We start from the raw sequence: 25,123 nt of genomic DNA, 5'->3' as shown, positions 1-25,123 counted from the left end.
TCCTGAAATCTTGCTCTACTACTTCCTTCATGGCCAACGGCAAAGGATACTGCGGTGTGTTGATCGGTTCAGAAGTTGTCAATTGAAGTCGGCATTCCAACAAATTCGTCTTTCCCGGTATTTCAGAGAATACATCTTGGTAGGTGGTTAGAATGTTCCGAAGTACTGTACGTTTGCCTTTAAACCACTGCCGATCGGAACCGCTTCTACACCCACAGTCGGCTTAACTGTACAAGCTGGTAGAGGGGTATCTGTCTCCTCCTCTTTCACAAGCACAAAGGATGCTGTTTGTGGAATTGGGTCTGGTTGCCGGTCTTCATATCGTTTCAACAAATTAATATGAAAAAGTTTGGCGTCATGCCCTAAGTCCAGCCAATAGTCGTATTCACCCTTTTTCCCAATGACCGGAAACGGCCCTTTCCATTGCATCAACAACTTATTCGCTGTCATAGGAAGCAAAATAAGAGCTCGGTCTCCAACTTTCAGCTTACGGTTCTTGCTCTTCCTATCATAGTGATATTTTTTAGTCCTTTTCGCTCGCCTCAGGTTCTCCTGGGCTAATTTTAGCGTCCTCTCCAGTCGATCCCGGAGATCGAGGACATATCATAGGTCGTTTTCACCTCTTCCTCCTTTTCTCCCCTCCACAGCTCCTTCAGCAAGGTGAGTGGTTCCGGACGTATCTCCCATAAATGAGTTCGAAAGGAGAAAACCCCGTGTTGGCCTGAGGAACTTCTCGATACGCAAGTAGAAGTGGTGCGAGCAATCGATCCCATGACTTTGAAACAGGCTACGCAAGCTATGCCAAGAGGATCCAAAGTCCCATTAAATCGCTCTACCAACCCTTTGCACATGGGATGATAAGGCGTCGAACTCAGATGTTTGATTGCCAGCAGATCGTTAACTTCTCTCATCAGGTCCGACGTGAAACACGAGGCCTGATCGCATAGGATTTGACGGGGAAACCCAACGCGGGAAAACATTTCCACCAACCCGTCTGTCACAGTCGCGGACTCAAGCGCCGGCAAAGCAACGGCGTCGGGATAGCGCGTAGCGAAATCGACCATGGTCAGTATGTATCTATTACCCCTATTGGAGACCGGCTTTAAGGATCCAATAATGTCCACGGCCACGCGCTCAAAAGGAGTGTCAATCAGGGGCATGTTCCCAAGAGGTGCCTTTCCTACTTTGTTCATTGGATACATTCTTTGGCACGTGTCACAGGAACGCACGTATCTTTTAATTTCTTCCTGGACTCCTGGTCAATAGAATGAACCTAACACCCGATCAATCGTTCTGGTTACCCCTTGATGCCCGGACATCAAACTCTCATGGGCCATCTTCAACACTTGAAATCGCAGCTTGAGACGAATTACCACCTACTGTATCAATTTGCCAGAGGATAGTCGGTAATTGCGATACAACAAGGACTTCTCCATGACAAAGGAATACTGGGTCAATCCTCTACCATAAAAAACTTGTCCTACTTTGTTCTTACAAGCCTCCAGGGTTTTGTCTTCTGCTTGGGCCATCTCGAGTTCTCTCTTCTTCATCTTCAAACTGCTGACGCTGACTGCAGCTGAATCCGGCCGGACCCTTGTGCACTTCATACTACCAAGTGATGACTTTAACGCATGGTCTTCTTTTCTTCTTATATAAGGTCTCGGCTACGCCGTTCGGATTGAAGTTCCCTTCATCCTGTTTTTCTTTTCATTTCTTGTCAGGGTTATCAGCAGCACGAGACCCTGGCACATTACCAACGATGATGTCATATAGCGGGGAGGACATGCACTTCACGATACACGCGCCCGAAAAATATGGCGAAAAAATCTCTACCTTCGCCTCGGGTACCGTGATCCGGCTCCCGTCTGCTAAGAATAAGGCTGTCGTGGTTCCTGTCAGTGCTTCACCTGGCACCAAAGGACGCCGTACCACCACTTGTATTGCTTCCTGTATCCCGTAGGACGGAAGCAGCTTGGCCGAATATAATGCCCTGCAGCACTGCCATCGGGTGTTTTTCTGACTTGGCTGCGTATTTACAGCACTGGCCATATTCTCTTCCTGCTTGTCCGCAGGTGTATCATTAACCACTTCTGCCATTTCCTCTGGCGATAAGATACAAGAAGTCTTCTTCGTGACGCTCTGCTTTCTGGTACATGCATTATTATCATGCCCCGTTTTGCGACAGTAGTCACAGTACGGTTGTCTCGTCCGAGCACGACAATCTGCTGCTCTGTGACCTCTTTTATCACAGACAAAACATCGGGTGGGAGACTTCCCAGCTGTACTTCCGCATTTTCCTGCGGAGCCGTTTTCCGTTTTGTGGCGAAAAACCAACAAATTTGACATTTCATCTAGTTTCCGACAATTTTTCTCCCGTAGGAAAAGCGCCACGCGGTTATGGCATTGATTGATAAACTGCTCAGCCACTATGAGATCTCGAACAGACGAATACTCTTTCGCTGTCTTGGACATCTCCACCAGTCTGTCGAAAAAACTTGCCAACCTCGTTGCATAATGCTCGCCTGTTTCTCCATCTTCAGGCTTGCTATGCCGGAATTTCTCCCGGTAGGCCTCCGCCGTGAAACGAAAACGCTGCAGTAATGCTAATTTGGCTTTCTCGTAGTCGAGTGCGTCTTGTGGACACAAGCGACCAAATATTTTGAGAGCTTCTCCGCTCAGACACAGGCTCAGGGCCGTGGCCCACTAATCCTTAGGCCACTCCTGACCGGTGGCAACATTCTCGAATCTCTTTAGATAAGCATCAAGGTCATCCCGGTTTTCGTTAAATCCGGGTATGAAATTGTGCGGGTTAACGTTACACGGTTCTCGCATCTGTCGACCATGGTCCGACGCCGCGGATACCCTGGCACTTCCCACCTGAGCAAGTTGAAGGCGCAGTTGAATCGTCTTCTGGCATTCGGCCTCAAGTTTCCGTTCCAACTCCGCCTGTTCCATCCTCTCCTTTCTTGCCTCTCGCTCAGCTGCCCTATCTTCGCGAGCTCGTGCCTCACGCTCATCAAGACATGCCTTCAACTCATCGCCCTCTAGCCCCATGCGTATCGCTAACGCCGTTAGATCTGACGTGGTCATTTCCCTTCCTTGTGCAAAACACTAAATTGCACAACCGGTCTCATCCTGTCGCGGACGCCAATTTGTCACAAGGCTGTTAAATTAACAAGCTCTCGCGTAGGTTCGTATAAGCAAAACTGGATGACACAAGCGTCATCAGGGAAGGAGAAGAGAGACCATTTGCGCCGGCAGAAAAAAACAACACACAGTATATTTAAACAAACGCAAAAAGAGAGAAATTCATAGAAAAGGGACCAAAACATGCAAGAGATAGAGAAGGTTAACAGTACTATGAAACGCTTATTGGTAATAGTGCATAAATGTTTTAAGTTTCGGAAGGAAAAGACTGTTCACGTTCCGTACACGTAGCCCCACAGAAGAGACGCAGTAGTGTAGTCGGCGATGCTGGAAGGTGCGGTTGGGACGCTCTCAGGCTGGGCTTGGATGAAGGCGCCGCACGGAGGGAAAGTGGCGTCGGGCGAATCGCGCTAAGCGACCTTTCGGCGTTCGTCCACCGACGCTTGGAGAGGGAGCAGGAGACGTAGGCGTGTCTGGCCAACGCCAGACGTTGAGAAAAAGTCTGACCAACGCCAGACGATTGAAGAACCTTGGGTCCAGGTGGGAGCCCGCAGCGGTCTCGATGCAGGAACTCTGCCGGCCGCCACCCCCGCGCCCTGATCACGTTCTTCTGTTCGCCACGTCTCGGCACCGTCTGCTCGCTCTTCCGCTTGCCCCCGTGGCTGTCTTCTTCTGACTCGCGTGGAAGATCCTCATTGGACAAATTCGTCTTGCGTAACTTCATGCGCCCTGTGTGCACATATTCTTTCATTTGCCGCCCCGAGAACGCGCGTACGCACATTCAGCCGTCGTCTTTTCTTTTCTTGCGCCGGCGCCTTTGGTCACTCTCGCGCACTTTTTAAAACGCGCACTTCACTTACCACACCATCTTAGACGCTTTGTAACGTGGTCCTAGTTTTCCCGTTACGTTTTTTGCCACAAAAAAAAAAAACGACGTGAAGCCGATTTGAGCCGTCAGACATCGAATATGGATCGCGGCCCCGAGACTACGCAGCATGGGCCATGTGCGCCTATCGTTGACCAGGAAGTCACCTCCGGAGAGTGTTTGTGACCGTTCGCTGGGTAGACAGTTTTATGTTAGACATTTCTTTTCGTACACCCTTTATTTTTTCTGAATGCGCAATGTTTTTTTTTCTTGAAAATAATTTGAAAAGTAGCGGTGGCTTAGTACGAAGGCCATTTTTGCTGTGACAATATACCTGAAAATTGCTGCGTTTAGATACATGTACACATACACTGGCTGCACGTTAGGGCGCGCCGGGCTTTAATTCGTCCTTAGCCAGCACGTGTCATGATTTGAAGAGACTTAGGCAATATTCGTTTCCCGGTATAGGAGAGTTCATTTCACTGCGCGGGTAGCGTGTTTTCAATAAATAGTCTTTCCAAGCTGCTCAAGGCCATAAGAATAAAGCAGGAAACGCCAAGGTTTCGGCGACGCTCATGGCAATACGCAAGATATTGTGAACATAGCAGTAATTGATGGCGTACTGCGTCTTCGAAATTAAAGGAAACCTACTGTAATCCTTGCATCCGTAGCACGCAGCAGCCGGCCTGTATCTCCGTGCCACAATCGACCGGACGACAATTTCCCCCCAACTTGAATGTTCTTCCCTTTTTGCAGAATTCCGGAGTTTGCCAGATCTCTGTTCGTACTTCCATTGGACAACGATGCTGTGTTCCAGACGTCAACGTGCTGAGGCATTCGCGATAAATGACTGTCCAGATGGACGAGACGAGCAGCTCTGACTTGGGGTCATCCCTAAAGCCACCTCCTGACATCCCTGAGCCGGCGCTCGATGACGTACCTTCTTCAGAGAGGCTGTAGGCACCACAACCCTGGGAAACCCCGGTTCAGGAATACGTGCGCAGCCGCGGTCGCGTCGGTACCATCGAACGCCCGGTCGTCTCGGAAGGCGCAGAGCGCCACGCCGGGATATCAGGCAGCAGTTGCTGCCGCACAGGTTTTTAACGCACTTGACGCTACTGAGGGCACGATACCAAGCTGAGCTCCGTGTCGTACTCGAAAGGATGCGCGGTATCGAGCAACGCCTCACTGAAATCGACGCCACAGAGTCGGTGAACAAGGAGATCCAGAGACTCCAGATCAACACACCCCGTGACCGTAAGTGACCATCACCTTGAGTACGCTCAATTATTTCTGAACTATCTCAACGTAGCCTAGACTTACTGAAATCTTGAATCTTATTCTTCTCGTTTGGCACTATACCAATGTTTCCAAGGCTCACCACTCAGAGTCTTCTTTAGCAATTTTGGTGCGCAACACGTGGTTATTTCAACTGCTAGCTATCCTAGACATGTATTGCAAGCACTTCCTGTGGTCTCATTAATTCATCCCACTACTACATTTACTGTCACGTTGATCGCTGCCGGGAGGTGACGGGAAACCCCGAATACCCGCGAATGATGAGATATTCTTGCATCGATGGCGCATCACATACATTGGTCAATAGGTATTTTAGGTAGGCGCATATGTTCTGCATAATACTAGATACGACGATAGCAGTTTTGGTCACATTTTACTCGTCCTAAAAACAATTTTGTCATCACTTTTTTTCATTTATAGAGGGCGGTCCTCTTCAAGATGAAAACCACTTGACCGATGAAGATGTCACCTGGTAGCCTCTTTGAATATGAAACACGCTTGATTGATGAAGATGTAACCCGACTGAAGCCTTGACGATGAAACCCGGCAACCTCGCCACAGGATGGTACCCGCCTTATTGCTACCACCGTAGCGCTCTATATTCAATAAAAGCTTCTTTTACCCATTTGTAATGCTCTTTTTCTTGGTTAATGCCATGCGAAATCTTGCTCTTTAATAAGCCAGTGGACCTGGAGCGCCTGCTTTCCGCTGTTTACTTATTTGCAAGATCAGTGTAAGTGTGTTATAGTAATTATGATGAAACAATTTATTTCCACCAATGCATCATTCCTCCAGGTGGTGAGAAATAAAGCGACTATGCGCCTGACTTTGCTTTCAGCCCATATATGCATCAAGCGAACGTTAAAGGGACTGTCTACCGCTCGGAAAAATTGTTTTGATTGTGGTGAGAATGAGAAGATGGTTCGTCACATCGGCGGCAACGAGCGCGCTTTCGTCCCATAAAAAAAAGAATTATCATTTTAATCTGATGTTGAAAACCGTGAAAGAATGACCCGTGAAACCGTGAAAACCGTGAAAGAAAGCGTCACCCAACAGCAAAGTGGTCGCTATTCCCGCAATCTATAGGTGTGACAGCCTATCTACGCACGTGGACTTATTTTGCTTAAAAACAAACATGTAGAACTTGAGAGTGTATTTTCCGCTCTTGAAACAGCTTCCGATTGCGTCAAAAAGTAATTTTTGCTGTTTTTTATGTCACGGGTCCAAAAAGACGCCTGGCGGCGCTGCCGACGCCACCGCTTTCGAGTTCGTCTGCTTCAACACCCCGCGCGGGTTGTACCGTTACGCTGCACTGTCGTTAGGATGTCTCGCGCGTGCTCCGCTGTGAAGGCATGCATTTATCATCGCTACATCAGTACAGGAGTTTCGTTACATCGTTTGCCCGCAAGACCGTTATAGAAACGTCTGTGGGAAGATGCCCTCGGGTACAGTTTGTCCTCTTACAGCCGAGTGTGTTCCAATCACTTTCTCGCTCCGGACTACCAAGCGCCTTGTGCACACAAGAGAAGGATGCGAAAGCGGCTCAAGAGTACAGCTGTTCCTTCTGTTCGGCTGCACGTCACGAAAAGCAAGGTACGATACTTCAGGATGTTTCATGGGGCAATGTACGTATCGCTCGACAGCGCTGGGTGATTTTGATCAATATCACCCAACGCTTGTTGGTGCAGCAATGAACGGTTACTGCATCGAAGCAACTTTTTGCTGATGGAGTGAAGTAAAAACGGATATACCGTTAAAGTAGTGAATGCCTGTCTTTGTGGTGCTGTCATGTCTGCTACAGATGATTCGGTATTGCGCGATTTCTGAAACCGAAACTTTAGAAGTTCTTTTCTCAATAACTCGGCAACGAAAAATGTTATCAGACATCTGTAAACTGTGCCTAATCAAACATCGAAATACGAAGAAATTGTTGTATTGCACACCGCTCTGCAAAATAGAACTAATTTGTGAGTAGGTCTTCTGCGAGACCCTCATGAGCATTGCTGCATAAGATGCACGCAAGCAATTAACTAATAAAGTTTGTCCGCTTTTAATCACTAACTCGATTCGTGGGGGCCGCAACATTTGTTAGTGGCGCGCGTAACTCCAGATTTCTGAATATAATCCTTAATAACCTTGATTAATTGTCAGCAGTAGCAGTCTCCCAGGTGCATTTTAAATGAAACCTCAGCGTTGGTGAAGACTTTTTCCCAGCAGTTAGGAAAGCCCGCAGAAAACTTCTTTCCTTTGCGAAACCTAAATCTGTGCCATTTTCTTTGCGCTTTAAAACTCTTTTCATCGGTTCTAAGCGATACGTGTTCGATGACGCATCGCAAAGAGTGAAAGAAATATAGCAGTCACCCCATCATCAAAAAGCAAGCCACCCCCCTCGAACGAAACCCATATCTGATGTTTCCCTTTCAATAATTTATACTAACATACGAAGCTTCTTTCCCAAACGAGAACACGTGTCTGACCTTGTACTGTCCTCCAACAGCAACGTTCTTGTACTCACCGAAACGCGGCTTTGTAGCGACGTCTACGACTCGGAAGTGTTGACTGATCTACCAAACTTCACCGTCTTTCGTAAAGATCGTGCCGGGACTAGAGGGGGAGGTGTGCTCATTGCAGTTAGTCAACAGTTGTCATGCTCTGCTATCAACGTCCCATCAGAACTATAAGTACTGTTTATTCTATGTCACGCCGCCCCGCAATCTGTAATTTTAGGTGTTTGTTATCGGCCCCCACGTAATAGCACCGACTTCGCTCGTAATCTAAACAATGCACTAAACACCCGTTTGCTCTCGCTATCCAAATGCCCACCTTCTTCTTTTTGGAGACTTTAACCTACCAGATATTGATTGGCGCAGCTCAGTACCTTCTCTAGTAAACCAAACTGAAGCGAGAGATTTCTTGAACGTTTGCCTCAACATTAATTTAACACAACTCATATCAGAGCCAACGCGCGTTACCCAAGACACTGCAAATATTTTAGATCTAGTACTTGTCAACTGTCCACACAATTTGTCGTCCATCACCTTTCTTCGAGAAATAAGCGATCACAAGGTCATCCATGCTTCTTTTCGCTTTGCTCCTGCTCTGCGGCAGAAGCGCGAGAAAACAATACACCTAACGACAAAGGTAATTCTGATGCAATATGTGAACATGTGCAGAATTTTCTACCTTCCTTTCAAGATACGTTTCATAACCGCAGCATTCATGAAAATTGGCTGAAATTCAAAGAGAAAATAAACGAGTTAGCGAACCGGTACATACCATAAATTTCCTTTCGAATGCATGAACAAAAACCATGGTTTAATAATTCTCTTAAAAGACTAAAAAACAAAAAGAAACGCTTGTATCGCGCCGCAAAATGCAGAAATAACACTTGTGCATGGGAAAAATACTACGCTGCTGAACGCGCATACCTAACAGCAATTCGCAGGGCGAAAGATACGTTCTTTGGTGAAGACCTTCGCAAACTCTTAACCAATAACACAAAAGAATTCTGGCAGGTGATAAATCCTCAATATAGGCACAGTATAACACTCGCCAATGAAGAAGGTGAAATGGTCGACGATGTAGAGTGCGCGAACCTTTTTAATGCAGCCTTTATATCTGTATTTACAAAGGAGCCTACCACGTCCCATTTTTCATCGCGTACAAATACCACAAGTGTTATGCCAACCACTACATTTTTCCCAGACGGCACCTCATCGTTAATCGACAAGCTTAAACTCACATCATCAGCCGGCGTGGATGACATCAATGCAAAACTGTTAAAGAATACTAAACATGTCACAGCGGTTTTCCTGTGTTTGCTGTTCTCGCAGTCGCTTTCAACTGCTGAAATGCCATATGACTGGAAGGTGGGGAAGGTTGTTCCCATCTACAAAGCAGGTGACAGGAATTGCCCGCTTAATTATCGCTCCATTTCATTACCGAGTGTGCCCTGTAAGCTCATGGAACGTCATATACACAGAAATCATGAAGTTTCTTGACTCGAACGAATACTTTCATTTTTCGCAGCATGGGTTCCGCAAAGGTTTCTCCTGCGAAACACAACTGGCCATTTTTCTGCATGATATACACACCAACTTAAATTGTAACCTCCAAACAGTCGTGATATTCCCAGATTTCGCAAAAGCGTTCGACAAGGTGCCACACCAACGCCTATTACTAAAACTTTCTCTTGCGAATACTAACCCCGACATTTTGCGATGGATAGAAGCGTTCCTGATGAACCATTCCCAATTCGTTACAGTTAACTACCGCGAATCTAGCCCCCTCACAGTGACTTCCAGCGCACCGCAAGGATCTGTCCTTGGACCTCTACTTTTCCTAATATTTATAAATGACCTACTTCTGCACGTGTCTTGCAACGTTCGTTTGTTCGCAGACGACTGCGCCAGTTATCGAACAATTACTAACCCATCGAATCAAGACTTACTTCAGGAGGACATTAACTGTCTACAGCAATGGTGCGACCGTTGGTTAATGGATCTTAATCCTAAGAAGTCCAAACTGGTTGTATTTTCTCGTCGTCGCGATCCATTTCTTTACCAATACACAATCAGTCACATTCCCGTGTGTGCTGCGCAGTCATACAAGTACCTAGGCGTTACCATATCGAACGACTTATCCTGGCGCACACACATCACTAACATCATTTCATCTGCTAACAAATCACTCGGTTTTCTCAAGCGGCATCTCAAACGTGCCCCCAAAGCTGTAAAACAACTGGCCTACCAGGCAATAGTCAGACCGAAACGTGAATACGCATCTGCCATATGGAATCCTCACCAAACATATCTCATCAACGCACTCGGAGCCGTTCAAAACCTCGCCACAAGGTTCATCCATTCTAATTATTCACACGACGCAAGCATATCTTACTTAAAAAAAGAATTGAATTTGCCTCCTCTTTGTACGCGCCGGCGCACTGCAACCCTTTCACTTTTCTACAAGTTCTACCACACCTCGCTTAATCAACCACCATATATCACCCCACCTGCCAGAACATCTCGTCGAACACGCCACACTTTTCCGCCTCATTCTTTTGCCATGCTGCTACAGAGTGCAACAACCTGCCTCACCAGATCGTTGCAATCACTTGCCCGTGTGCGTTCACGGAGTGTCACGGTGCACTTTTCGCAATGAAAGCGTTATTTTACTTTTATTTTGTATTGTTTAGGTATATAGGTATTTGTGCTGACGTAATAAACACATGACCCCATGTACTCATCCGTACTTTTCTATTCGGTGTTCAGTTATGTATTATGCAAATGTATAGCGCGTGTACTTTCTTTTTTCCATTTTTGTTATTTCAGTTATGTTCATGCAAATTACGTACTAATGTATTCCCACCCCTTATGTAATACCCTTACCAAGGAACTTTAAGGTAATAAAGTGAAGTAAACAAACACCATAATGAAATTGATGTAAAAAGTGTTCTAAAATTTTTAACTACTGAAGCTCTATTCCAGCTGCATTCAGTTTTCATAGTCCTACATTACCTTTTCGAGGAGAAGATCCCACAAAAATTTCATTGACCTAGCTCTAATAGAAGTGGAGATAATAAATAAAACTTGTTTCTTGTAGTTTCCATTGTTTTTGGCACATTGTGATCACCACGCAATAATCCTTGCAAATCATCATTAATCCAACTTCATCGGTCAAAATCGATAGTCATATCGTGCTCTACAATCATGAGAGAAAAACATACCAAAAATCCCGATTGTATTGAATTGAGTTAGAGCGACAATAGACGTTTTAAACCAATTCTATTCAAACCAAACAAAAGCCCGCCATTTTTGGCAACCGTTGTGAGTAAAATCTAATCCTCGGCAATCCGCCTAAACAAACGCCTCAAAGTGGGGTTTTTTGGCTAGAATTAGTAGTAGAGGACACATACATCTTGATTATAGAATGATTTTGTGCTTATATCCTAATTAGAACTCTTTGTGAGTGTTAACGTATTCCTGCATTGTGCCATACTGCACGGAACTTGCTTAGAACCGGTTTACTGCTATATGCTCTGCTGCACGCAACTATCGTATGTTCTTGTTGTGTTTTGGGCATTCAAATGGTGCTATGATTGTGTGAATTTGAGCGCAATCGGTGTTTGAACGTTCACAACACTGGAAACCTGGAAACAGCATTTGCACACACCATTCAAGTTGTAACAGAACCACGGCAACACCTGCCATGCCTGAAAAGCACAAGTTAGGCCAGAACAACACACCATTCTCAGACTCCAATGCAACACCTCTGAGGAAAAGACACGAGAGAGACTCGCGCAAGAGATCAAAACTTCCCGAAAGACATTTGAGCTCAAGAGAGTGTAACGAATCTGAAAATGAACAGACCAAGGACACAGGTGACCCCACCGGCTACTGGTGGGGTGACACTGACACTGAGATGCAAAAAAAGGGGAAATAGAAGCGAACAGTAGAAAAAATGAGACAATATCATGAAGACCTGAGTAAGCATGTTCAGGTCAGCTCTGAGTCTGAGAGTGAGGATGAGTCCTCAGGAAACGAACAGAACAAAACAGTCATAGAAATTACTCAAAACCTTCACACTCAACTACCTCATGAAAAAAGAACAGAGGGAGACAGGCAACCTCCAACAAATGAGACGCTGCAGGAGGTTAAAAAAACATTTTATATCAGGTAAAATAAATGACAGTGAAACCGCATTCTACCAGGCGCTTCTGGTAGCACAACAACAGAGGGCAAGTGCAGAGACATGCGACCACCTTCTGAGAGCTTTTCGGGCAAGCAAAACAAATTTGTTGGAAACAGCCTTAGATAACGCCACAATGAAGGGCCAGCTGAGTAAGCTGAAACCTAACAGCCATGTACCAGAGCGCACTTACGCTAGTGTCCTCCAACACTGAGATGAGCAAACTAAAGTGAATAAACCGGGGAAGCGCGCGGTTCTTGTCATTAAACCTACAACGGGGGAAGTCACAACAAGAGAAATAAAAGACAGAATCGTCAAAAACATTGATCCGTCAAAATTGAGACTCACAGATGTCAAGCTGAATGCAAAAGACACAGCTGTCACCATTAGCACGTCAAATGGCGAGGGAATCACACAATTGAAAGAATGCCTTGATAGGCTCCCTGAGGCAAAATAGATGCAGGTGTTCACACCTTCACCCAGACTCCCCACATTTAAAGTGGTCGACATCGACCCGAACAATGCAAGAGACGACATTCCAAAGAAAATTCTAGCACAAAACAAGATCACAGGAAGCCCATATGAAATCACGATTCTGGCAGAATACACAAACCAAAAAAGAAACAGAGTGAACATTTTGAAGACTTCCCCTGCCATATGGCGACAAATGAGACACCTGAACACAGTAAATGTAGGATGGTCTCGCGCGGCCCTCTACGACAACAGTCACCCCCTCATCTGTAAAAAGAAAATCAACTACATACCATATTTAAGCAGGGAAAGAACTTTACCTGGTAATGTAAGGCATATATGGAAAACGAAATAATGGGAAAATATGATCATTGGCAAGATCACCCAGCAAATAAAGTTACTATAACGTTTGGAACAACAGAGGGAGACGCCGATTACAAAATATACACGGATGGATCAAAGAAAGGAAACGAAACGGGAGTCAGCATTTACAATACTACACAAAGACAATCAAATTGAAACAGTTAAAAAGTACGAAGTCCCGGAACATAGTAGTAACTACGAGGCACACCAGGCCACCGGACTCGCAGCGATGGATATACGGTCCTAACCATAGGTCCCTCCTGGACTTCATGGAGGAAACACAACTGCACCATTTTGTGTAATGTGTATTGATGCCGCAGGGCAAACTAACGCAATAAAAAAAACTACGAGGCCGAAATCATAGCCATCCAGAAAGCGATTGAACACATATTACCTTTTCACACTCACGCTAAATACCAACTATCCACAGATAGCCAATCTGCACTTAAGGCACTAAAAGACCCCGATAACACAAATGCCATCATCTGCAACATTAGAAAAACAATAAATCAAGCACAAAATCAAACATTAAATAACCTATGCTAAAGCACATAGTGGAAACATGGGGAATACACTAGCTGACGAATATGCAATAGAAGCAACCAAAGATGGGGAGGAGATATTTGTTCCTATCACAAAAACAGTAATATCAATTAAAGAAAAGACTAAACGAAGATTGGAACGAATTATGGAATAAGGAAGGTAAGAACTGTTCTACATTTACATGGATCGAAAATACAAATTTCATCCCAGACCACTTTCCTGCAAACTATTACACATCACAGGCATTAACAGGACACGGGAGATTCCTTTTAAACTTACTTTCCAGGCACTCTCGTAGAAACATGTTAGTGCTTCTACATTTTTACAGATTTAACAATGCCCGAATGTTCAGGCACACTTTATCTCTCGTTTCAGCCTGCATTCTGTGCTTACAGGTGAGATACTGAACTGAAGTACACAGGGTTGTTACAGCACTACTGCACATTTGTTCATTGGCACCTTCTTTGTTCCTATTCTTGCAGAAATTGTGATTGTTATTGCGCTTCAGTTATCGTATTCAAAAAGCCATCTTTCTGTTAGTATTTAAGATACTTATAACACGTACAGAAAGCGTGCACGGTTGGCTGTCGCCTGAAAAAAAGTGACCATTTCTGCCCTTCCTGATTTATGTCACTACACGATGCTTATGATATGATACATACTACCACCAAAACCAAGTGTCATGAAGTGCTTCAAATTTCCATCTGCGATATTTTCTAGGAACAAAACCAAACTGTACAAATGGTGAATAAAGTTGTACCAATGTTTTAGGATGGACATAGCAGTTCATTTCTGGAGCCCTTGTGGAAAAGCAACAGTCAAAGGTGTGCATTTATGTTTTCTTTTTCGAATTTCAGCAGGATGTGCATCCTACACGAAGTTAAAGATCAAGCGCTTGAGCCTGAGCGTTGACTGAATGTAGAGAAAAGGCGGCGGCACCAGGCTGAGAAAAATAGAGAACTACTTCGCGAACCCTGTAGGCGGGTGCTCTCTGAAGATCAAATCCGCGTTCTCGAAAAAGGCTCAATGCGGGGAAGTTCTTGGTCCCCCGAATCCTTTTAAAAAGCCCTGCAATTGAAAGTTGGGAGCAAGGGGTATGACAGTTAAAGGAAATGTTGTCTAACTGCCAGCAAAAAGAACTTTGCAATGGCAGGCATAACACAAAGTTCACTTCTGGTAAATATTGCTTATTACTGTAAAATCACTATTATTTGTGATTGTAGGTCGCATACCTGTTTTCTCACTGAGATGCTGATGTAAGAAATGTCTTCTAGGGATCCCTGAAGAAGTTTTCGCTGCTTTGCAGCAGAAAGTGTTGGGGATGCAAGCAGAAGGACGCCATGCAAGCCTGTTAATGGATGAAATTCAAATTTCACCAGCACTTGATTATGATGCGTCCACTGGAAGCATTATAGGTGTGTACATGTATATGCATGTTAGGGTACTGTGCTTGATTCAAGGTTCAGCTCCGCAGTGCAGAAGTTTAGCACTAAATGCACCTCATTTGGTGACCAAAAGGAACCTGCTACACTGAAAAAGATATGTATTTATATCACTATGATACACCAGATGGCGTGCCTTCTTGTCCTTAAATATACAGCCATTGAAGCAAAATGTTATTTCCCATGTCAATGCATGCATATCGCTACCCTCGGTGATTGCGCTCATTAAGCTTAGGATTCAGCTGTGTGTTAATCTTGTTTTCTACGTCGATGAACCTTTCACGACAGCCAACAATAGGGCCATCAAACGCAGCTGCAAAGGAGGCACTGGCTACTCATGCACAGGTGTTTATGTTGGCGGGCATCACAAGTCGCTGGAAGCAAGCAGTTGCTTACCACTTCACGTGTGACTATAAAAGTGATGGTTGCATTTTACAAAGTTGATATCGATTCTTGTGCCTTACCTATAAAAAATAAGTTGTAGTGTTTTACATGCCAGGACCACATTACAATTATGGGGCACCATGTGGATTAATTTTGATCGCTGGGGTTTTTAAGGTATACCTAAATTTAAGGGCACCAGTGTTTTCGCACTTGACTTTTGAAGTATGGCCGTTTTAACCTGGAATTTGTTCCTTGTCCGTGAACCTAGCAGCACATCACTTTAGCCACTGAGCTACCATGGTGAGTCTAAGGTAAATTTCAGATGAACATTTCGCGTGGTTGTGACTACACAGCAGGCAAAGTGAAATATTGAAATATTTGTTGGGTGATTGGGCCCAGCAAAACAAAACCCAGACAGTTTAACCACAGTAAAGAGCAGGCTGGTCAATAATACGCTGTTCGGGGAAATGCGCTAGCTTTTTTACATATATTATTGTACATTCCAGCCTTATCACTGGTGCTGATGTAAGTTCTAGCATTCGCTCATCTGTATGTTCTATGCATGCCATCTGGGCAGACCATTTGGAAAAATTCAATAACATTGTCATACATTCAAGTCTGACCTGCCTGAGCAACAACACGTGTAGGAGTTCTGAATGGTAAAACAGTGTTGCCCTGAAACGCAGAAGTGTGCGTGTCAATATGTACTAGTTATGAGCATGGAAAGAAGGCCTTTGCAACTGTAAACATATGAGCTGTCAGTATCGTCTGGCCGATTCTATATGTCTGTACTCTTGTAATTGTAGTCCTCGTTTTTAGAATTGAAGCCAAAGTCGGTTGCATATGCAAGCAATGCCGTATTATTCTTTTATTCAGAGGAAACACACGGTAAAATGTTTTACAGACATACAATGAATTTTGTACATCGAGCAGTTTGATTGATTAGTGGGGCTTTGTGGCGCAAGGGCCATGGGTGGCCAAAGAGCGCCATGTCTTTTGTGCGGTGTTAGCTATGACCAATGATTACGATGACAGGGTGTATTGTGGCTGTATAGAGGCCTAAAATCACGCGCTATAAAGAAGCGTAAAAGATGTGTATAGAGTATAAAATTATGGCAGTGACAAGTGGTGTGATCTATGGGTGTGGGATTAATGACGAGTGAGCATGGTATTTACAAGTGAGAGGCGATAAAGCAGCACGAATGCCTCCTCAAGGCCTTTGAGCCCAAAGGCCGGGAGGCAGGTGCTTCCTTTGATAGAAACCGCAACAACAGCCTCAATCATGAGGCCGCGCTACGAGCGCCTGGAAAAATAACGTTGAAGTTATCTACATCCTTTAAAAATTCGAAGAGAGAATGATATTAAGTGGTTGTCTGCCAATGAACATACCGGGATGAAGTGGGAACTGCAGGTGTATTGATGAAAAATGCTTTTTTCTGAGAGCGTCTAGTTCCGTGCATTGCAATAGGGTGTGGAGTACAGTTAGTGGATCGCCACAATGATCACACAAAGGTGGATCGCCTCCGGACAAAAGGTATGAATGTGTACTGTATGTGTGGCCGATCCTAAGTCTGCAGAGTGTAACTTCTGTGTAACGTGACTTCGATACCGGCGGCCAATTACCTAGATGCGGTTTAATAACGTGTAGCTTATTTCTTGTCTGCACATCCCATGTGGTCTGCCAAAAGGCCCTGAGCTTACTTTTGAGGAAGGGTTTTAAGTCTAGTGGGGGAATAGCTATGAGTGTATTACGACTGTTTTCATGGGCGCATACTGCTAGGTGGTCCGCCAACACGTTGCCTGCAATCTCGCGGTGCCCTGGCACCCAGCACACTACTACACGTTGTTCGAGTGTGTGGATCGTGCATAAAAGAGTGTAGAGCGAGACAAGGACAGGGTTTTTGTGTTTTTTCAGTGTTTTTAAAGCTTTTACCACGCTTAGGGAATCCGTGTAAATAACTGCCTTTTGTAGTTTTGTGTGTCTTATGTGTTTAACAGCCGCAAGTATCGCGTAAGCTTCCGCTGTGAAGATTCTTGAGTTTGGGTGCAGAATACCGGAATCGGAAAAGGATGGACCAACCGCTGCGTACGAAACAGAAGTATTGGACTTTGAGGCGTCTGTGAAGAATTCTGGACACGTGTATTTGTGCTGGAGTTCGAGGAAGTGTGTACGGATATGTGCAGGTGGCGCGTGCTTGGTAACTTCCATGAAAGAAACATCACAATCTATAAGCTGCCACTGCCACGGCGGGAAACGTGGAGCGGGAGCCATTAGAGAGTGTTCGAGAATTGGCACACCCATTTCTTCAGCTAGAGCCCTCACACGAAGTGAGTACGGCTGTCTCACCGAAGGATCGACGGTTGTCGAAAAGGGCAGAACTGGACAAATCATTGATTGTGGAGTGTGAGGGGTGTTCCTTGTTTGCGTTCACCTTCAGAAAATATACAAAAGATAGGTAAGATCTCTGTAGGTGTAACGACCACTCGTCCGATTCGACGTAGAGGCTTTCCACGGGGCTGGTGCGAAAGGCGCCCGTAGAAAGGCGGATGCCTAGATGGTGGACAGGGTCAAGCATCTTCAAGGCGCTTGCTGTCGCCGACTGATAGATTATTGCCCCGTAGTCTAGGCGAGTGCGTATGAGGCTTTTGTACAGATTCAACAGACACTTTTTGTCACTACCCCACGTAGTGTGAGACAACACTTTCAGAACATTCATTGTTTTTAGGCATTTGTTTTTTAAATATTTAATGTGCGATACGAACGTAAGCTTACTATCCAGAATTAGGCCTAAGAACTTGTGCTCCGTCTTCACGGAGAGATGTTGACCATGCAGGTCAATATCTGGATCAGGATGAAGGCCTCTCTTTCGAGAGAACAGGACACAGGTGCTTTTTTGAGGATTAAGGCTGAAACCATTCTCGTCCGCCCATTTGGAGATCTTGTTCAGCCCTAGCTGGACCTGACGCTCACAGATCGAAAGGTTGCACGACTTAAAACCGACCTGTACATCGTCGACATATGTGCAATAAAACATATTACGTGGTATGCAGAGGCGCAAGGAATTCATTTTGATAATAAAGAGTGTACAGCTAAGTACACCACCCTGTGGCACTCCCGTTTCTTGAAGAAATGGTCGTGATAGAACATTTCCTACCCGAACTCGAAACGTACGATCCGACAAGTAGCTCTCTATTATATCTAGCATTCTACCACGTACACCAAGGTGGGACAGGTCTCTTAGTATTCCAAAGCGCCATGTTGTGTCGTAAGCCTTTTCCATATCGAGGAACACAGAAAGAAAGAACTGCCTGTGGGCGAATGCGTCACGGATTTGTGCCTCGATACGTAACAGGTGGTCAATGGTGGATCTGCCCTCGCGAAATCCGCACTGGTACGGGTCAAGTAGATTGTTCGTTTCCAGGAAATGTATAAGTCGGCGGTTTATCATCTTTTCGAAAAGTTTGCACAGACAGCTTGTTAGCGCGATGGGCCTCTAACTCGTAACAGAGGATGGATCTTTGCCCTGTTTAAGAATAGGAAAGACAATCGCCTCTTTCCATGACGAGGGGATCTCGCCGGAAAACCAGATGGCGTTATACAGGGAAAGTAAGGTTTTTTTCGTTTCGGCAGGTAGGTTTTTCAACATGTCATATACCACACGGTCAGAACCTGGGGCGGAATTACTGCAGCAGCTTAGTGATACCTGTAGCTCAGCTAAGCTGAAAGGTTGGTTGTATGCCTCGTGCTCTGTGCTTTTCCGCTCTAGTTTCTGTTTTTCTATTCTTGTTTTGTAACGTTGGAAGGCTTCAGAGTAATGCGCGGAACTGGACACCTGTTCGAAGTATGCGCCTAGGTAGTTCGCCTGGTCTTCCAAGCTCTCACCTTCTGTGCTTACTAGAGGAAGTGAATACGCTTGTCTTCCTACTACCCTAGTGACCCTGTTCCAGACTTTACCCTCATGTGTATATAAACTAATGCCTGATAAAAACTTCTGCCAACTTTCTCTTCTAGCCTGTCGGCGCGTCCTCCTGCCTTGGGACTTTATGTTCTTAAAGTTAACAAGGTTCTCTGCTGTCGGAGAATCGCGAAGCAACCTCCATGCCTTGTTTTGCTTGTTTCGCGCAATTCGACAGTCATTATTCCACCATGGGACACGTTGTTTTCGAGACCGTCCGCTTGTTTGTGGGATGCATTTGCTTGCAGCATCGATCAAAAAGGCTACAAAGTACTCCACAGCAGCTTCTATACTTAAGGTACACATGTCAGTCCAGCTTAAGAGGGTAAGTTTTCGAAACAGTTCCCAATCGGCTGTTTCGGTCTGCCATTTAGGAACCTGTGGAGGACATTGATTTGTTATTGCTGCGCTTAGCTCTATTGGGAAGTGGTCACTTCCGTAGGGATTCCCAATAACTTTCCAGTTAAGGAATGGAAAAAGGGATGGAGATGTAATGCTGAGGTCTATGGACGAATAGGTATTGTTGGCGAGGTTATAATATGTTGGCTCTTTCCGATTGAACAGACACGCGCCGGAAGAGAAGAGAAACTGTTCAATCAGACGACCTCGCGCATCGCAGCGAGAGTCGCCCCACAGACCACTATGCGCATTTAAGTCCCCAAGGACCAGATAAGGTTCCGGCAGTTCATCCACCAAGGACTGGAATTCTTGTTTTTGTAGGTGGTATTGTGGCGGTATGTATAGAGAGCAAATGGTGATGAGTTTATCTAGAAGAACTGTTCGAACAGCCACTGCTTCCAGGGACGTCTGTAGTGGTAGATGTGTACATGCTACTGACTGGTTGACTATAATGGCTACACCGCCGGATGATACCGTGGCATCATCTCGATCCTTTCGAAAAATGAGGTAGTTTCGTAGAAAGTTTGTGTGTTGTGGTTTTAAATGTGTTTCTTGCACACACAGCACTTTTGGATTGAGTTCGTGAAGGAGTTCTTGAATGTCATCGAGGTTTCGAAGAAGGCCTCGGATGTTCCACTGTAATATTTGTGTGTGCATATTAATCATACAGCGGTGCTGTGTGCACAATAAGGAACTGTGGAGTGTTCAAATGAAATACTGTTTCAGGAGGCAGGACGGTCGTCCGGCCCCGTAATTGGCTTTTTTGTTTTCTTGGCGCGGTCCAGAGAACTGCGCCGGTGTTTCGGCACCAGTGGTGCCGATACCGTGTCCATTGCCTCCTCGGAGGCACTGGATGCCCGCACGGTCGGGCTAGTGGCTCGAGTTTCGGGCCTCGCCTGGTGAGACGAGGCCTTGAGACCCGACGGCCCTGGAGTCGCCGGTCCCTGTGCGCGAGTTGGCGGTGTAGACTTAACTACTGCCGCCTTGGGGGCAGGCGCCACAGCCGACGGGTCGCTCTGCGCAGACCGAAGTAGTGGCGGCGGCCGATGCGACGCGGCCCCCCGGCGCGCCGCATCAGCGTAAGGTGTGGTGTGAAAAGGTGAGCACCTCTTACGGGCTTCACGGAAAGAAATGTTTTCTTTTACCTTGAGGGTGATTATGTCTTTCTCTCTTTTCCAGTTTGAACAGGATCTCGAGTAGGCTGCATGATCGCCGTCACAATTGACGCAGTGGGGTGTGCTTGTACAGTTTTCAGAGGGATGGCCTTGGCCTCCACATCTTGCGCAAGTTTCTTGACCACGGCAGCTCTGCGAACCATGGCCGAATCGCTGGCATTTGAAGCATCGCCTCGGATTTGGGATGTACGGGCGGACGGCTAGTTTGATGTATCCTGTTTCAATGGTTTGTGGTAGATCGCTGGATTCGAAGGTTAGTATGAGATGCTTCGTCGCTATTTCTTTGTTGTCGCGTCTGATTATGATTCGCTTCACATCGGTGACATTTTGGTCTTTCCACCCTTCTAGAAGTTCTTGTTCCGATAATTCAAGGAGATCTACTTCTGAGACGACTCCGCGTGTGGTATTCATTGATCGGTGAGGTGAAACAGATATTGGGATGTTGCCAAAGGTTGCTAGACCACCAAGTTTGTCGTAGTGGTGCTTTTCAGGGAGCTCAAGCAGAAGGTCGCCGCTAGCCATCTTAGTTACCTTGTAGCCTGGCCCAAAGACTTCGGTCAGAGACTTTGCCACAACAAATGGGGAGATCGATCTAGCTTGTTTGTCTGTAGCTTCACTATGGATTACGTGGAATTTCGGATAGGAGGTTCTCGGTCGGTTGAAACTTGTTAGTTCTTCGGTGCGTACCCTCTTCTGAGGGAGACGATCAAGTAGGCGGGGAAATGAGGGTGTTCCCATGATAGTTTTGTTTGTTTCGGCAGCAATGGCGGCCACCCACCACGGAGTCCAACTAGGGGATGCTGAAGCACTTAGATGTACAAGGCTACAGACGCCAGCCGTACAGTGCCGCTATAACCTAATATAACTACTCAAGCGAGAGTAACTACACAAGGTTAACCCTTGCCGCCAGGAAAAATCGGAAGTAACGAGAAGGCAGGAGTAGACAGGAAAGATTTAAAGTGGGAGAGAAAGACGAAGATGAGGGGAGAGAGACAGGAAAAGGCGACTGCCGATTTCCCCTGGGTGGGTCAGCCCAGAAGTGCCGTCTACGTGAAGCCGGGGCCAAAGGGGTGTGTTGCCTCTTCCGGGGGGCCTTAAAGGTCCAATCACCCGGCGTCAGCTCAACCCCCAGGATCCCCTTTTCCCCGGACACGGCAATGCCACGCACGGCTAGGCGTGGGAGGGGGTCGAAACCCCCCCGTTAGCTCGGGTCCGTGGTGTCGCTACACACCAAACGCCTGCTTGCGCAGACGCCCCTGCGGGGATCGAGCAGTTTTGATGTATAAACTATAATCATTTTATGTGTCTTTTCTAACAGCCTCCTCCTTTGATGCCGAGCAAGTTAAGCAGTGCCTTTTTAGTGTGACACAAAGAGCAGAAGGTGCTCGTATAACAGTGAGTGCTGTAGTGACAGACATGGGGCCAGGAAACAGTGCTATCTGGCGACTATGTGGAATCCATGCTTCCAAGTTTGGAAAACCAAGAACATCTTGCCCGCATCCATGTGGCATTGGACGCCACCTATATTTTCTGGCAGATGCCCCATATCTCCTAAAGAACCTCAGAGGGCACTTAGTTCGAGGACAAGAAATTATCTTGGATGATGTAACAGTGGAAGCAAAGAGCCTACCTAGTAGCAAGGTGAGCTTGTCTAGCTCAATAAAAACATTCAGCTGGAATGCATTCTCAAACACATTCAAGTATACAGTTGTCACAACCAGTACTGACTAACACTCATTTTTTGCTTGATTACAGAATATCAATACAGGAAAGGGAAAATAGACAACCACCCGTTTGTAGCACAAAGTCACAAGGAAATCCATACAGTACAGTACAACGAATATCAGTACAGTTCGCAACGATTGACACAATAAGTGACTTGTCCCAGTGACTCTGGTGCTGGGGAGCAGCAGAATCGTAGCATTCAGTCAGTTATAAAGATGCCTTTGAATAGCTTTAAAGCGGCCGTCCAAATAGATACACGGATATTGTTATTTCGTCAGTCTCATCATCTTGCATCTATTCAAAAGTGGTCAATACTGCGACCTAACCTTCCTTACGAAACACAACAATGCACATACTGTGACATACAATTCATTTCTTTCAGCCAAGTCAGTCCAAGGTACTTGTATTTTCTTCATTTAAGAAATGCTGCCATTCTTATGCTGCCCCTAATTTTCTTTGATATTATTCTGCTGCTTGCAAGCTTAATTAGGTTGCGTGTGTCAACTTCCTTGACATCTTTTTTTAGATGACGTTAAGAGCCCTCGCAGAAATTCTTTCATATGAAACCGGAGAGCAATGCTATAACCTTTTCTGTTTTGCTTATACTTCATGCTAACAGTGTAGTTTTTAATTATGTTCTTTTAAACGTCTCAATGGAACATATCCGGCAGGCCTGTCTTGATGAAAAGTACAAGCTGAAGGTCATGCCGCAACTCAAGTACCGCGACCTTCATTGACCCCAATCATTTCCAGAAAATGAATGTTGCCTCTGCGCATGCATTAATCCACCATAGCACGAGTGCAGGTCTGCAGTACCTAGTGAACAGACGCATCCTCCCCAAGGAAGCTCTCACCACGGCCTTCCTCCTTGACAAGGTGTTCAAATGGTTCACCATAATGACATTTCGAACTAGGAAAAGAGCACTGAGAGAGTTGTGTGCAGAAAAAGCTGCCGAGGCCAACAATTTTCTGCAAGCCTTCATCAACATGTTGGTCGGTCTAACGAAAATGGATCAGGCAGGCACAGGGAAGGGGAGCTTGGAAGCCCATTCAAACGGGTGCTATCATCTCAACTCTGTCTGCTTTATCTTTGAGGCAGTATTGCAGAAATGGGTTTCAAATTCTTACTTCTGAGCCAGGGTGCTCTGGAAAATCTTTTCAGCAGCATCAGATTTAAGACTCCGGTGCCACGAGCTAGAGAGTTCAAATGTACTTTTACAACTATAGTACTGGGGCAGTTTTCGCAGCCCAGTCGGCACGGCTCCTATGCGATTGACGATTATGAGGACCTGCTACATTTTTTACAGCGAAAGCTGTTATGAGATCATTTCACCGGCCGTTTTTGGTGCCGTAGTTGTCCGCCGCCGCCGCCGCCGGTGTCCGTAACCAGTATCGCTCGAAATAAGAAAAAAAACTAAATAAGAAAAAAATTCCAGGATGGAACGAGGTTCGAACCTGGGCCCTCTGCGTGGGAGCCCAGTATTCAACCTCTGAGCCATGCCGGTGCTTGAAACTGCTTTGCAAAAAGGTCCTATACAGGCTTCATGTCGGGAAGGAACCACATTAGCATATGCAATATAGCGTGGTAAAAGAGTAGAATAAGCACCAAGCGTCGCACAACGGGAATTCTGTAACCAGGCGTCACACAATGCGAATTGCGCAACGAGTAGGTTGTTGAATGCTTCCAACCCATTACAAAGAGCTCTGCCATAATTCTTCATCGTCATCACGCACAGCATCAACAAAGTGCGCATAATGCCTTACATGCGTTTAGCAGGTACCACGGCTGTCTGTAGAATGACGAAAAATGGCACAGTGCCTACTGCCCTACTTCTCAAAAATTACAATGATTTATAGCGTAGTGGGTTCCTCGCAAGTGCACTTCTGTTGGTTGCCAAGGAAGCCCATAAGGCTCCCATGATCCATTTCCTCAGGGTCTCAATAAAGTCAATTCTCGCTCTCTCTCGCTCTACGTTTCTCCGGTTAAAGTATGTTATAAAGCGTGGTGGGACAGTTAAATAACGACCGGGCGTCACACAATATGCATTACGTAACTAGTGGGTCGTTTAAAGCTTCTAAGCCATTACAAAGGGCGCAACCATAATTATTCATCGTCATCAACCGCCGCATCAACAAACTGCACATAATCGCTTACATATATGGTACCTCGCTTCTCCGCAGAACAACAAATAATGTCGTGCTGGGTGCTTCCCAACTTCCCAAAAATTACGCTTTGTTGCGTAGTGGGTACGTTGCTAATGTACCTGTATTAGTAGCCACAGGAGAGTTTATAACGGGCTCTAGAAATGCCGCTCTTCCAGCTTTCGCTGTGACTGTGCTGCGCTTTCCGCGCAGGCCTGGCGTTTTTTTCAACTGCAAAAAAAGAATTATTGCAGGACTCTGCAGAAGATGCCGCAGAACCATGCGACGATGGCATTATTGAACTCTGTGAGGAGGAGCAAGATAGTTTCGTCTATTTTACGGGATATGTCGCTTACGCTGTAACACAAGCACAAACTGTGCACAGCCTGGTAGACAGCACGAAAGAAGTGCCAGAGCTCAATGCGCTAAAATGTTATTCGCAGCATGTACGCAACCGATTGAAGGTGCCGTCGCAGCCGTTGGTTAATCTCGCAAAGGTTTCCTAGCAGTTTTTCCGCGTCACTG

General features: G+C 45.8%; 1 pseudogene; it reads left to right on the top strand.

Annotated features, from left to right (window-relative positions):
* The first annotated feature begins 22,147 nt into the window (after positions 1–22,147).
* Positions 22,148–25,123, top strand: part of LOC125757990 (uncharacterized) — a 32,783-nt pseudogene continuing 29,807 nt past the window's right edge.

This window comes from Rhipicephalus sanguineus, chromosome 1 (genome assembly GCF_013339695.2).
Source record: "Rhipicephalus sanguineus isolate Rsan-2018 chromosome 1, BIME_Rsan_1.4, whole genome shotgun sequence".
Taxonomy (NCBI): Eukaryota; Metazoa; Arthropoda; class Arachnida; order Ixodida; family Ixodidae; genus Rhipicephalus; species Rhipicephalus sanguineus.
This window is presented reverse-complemented; position numbering and strand designations above follow the sequence as displayed.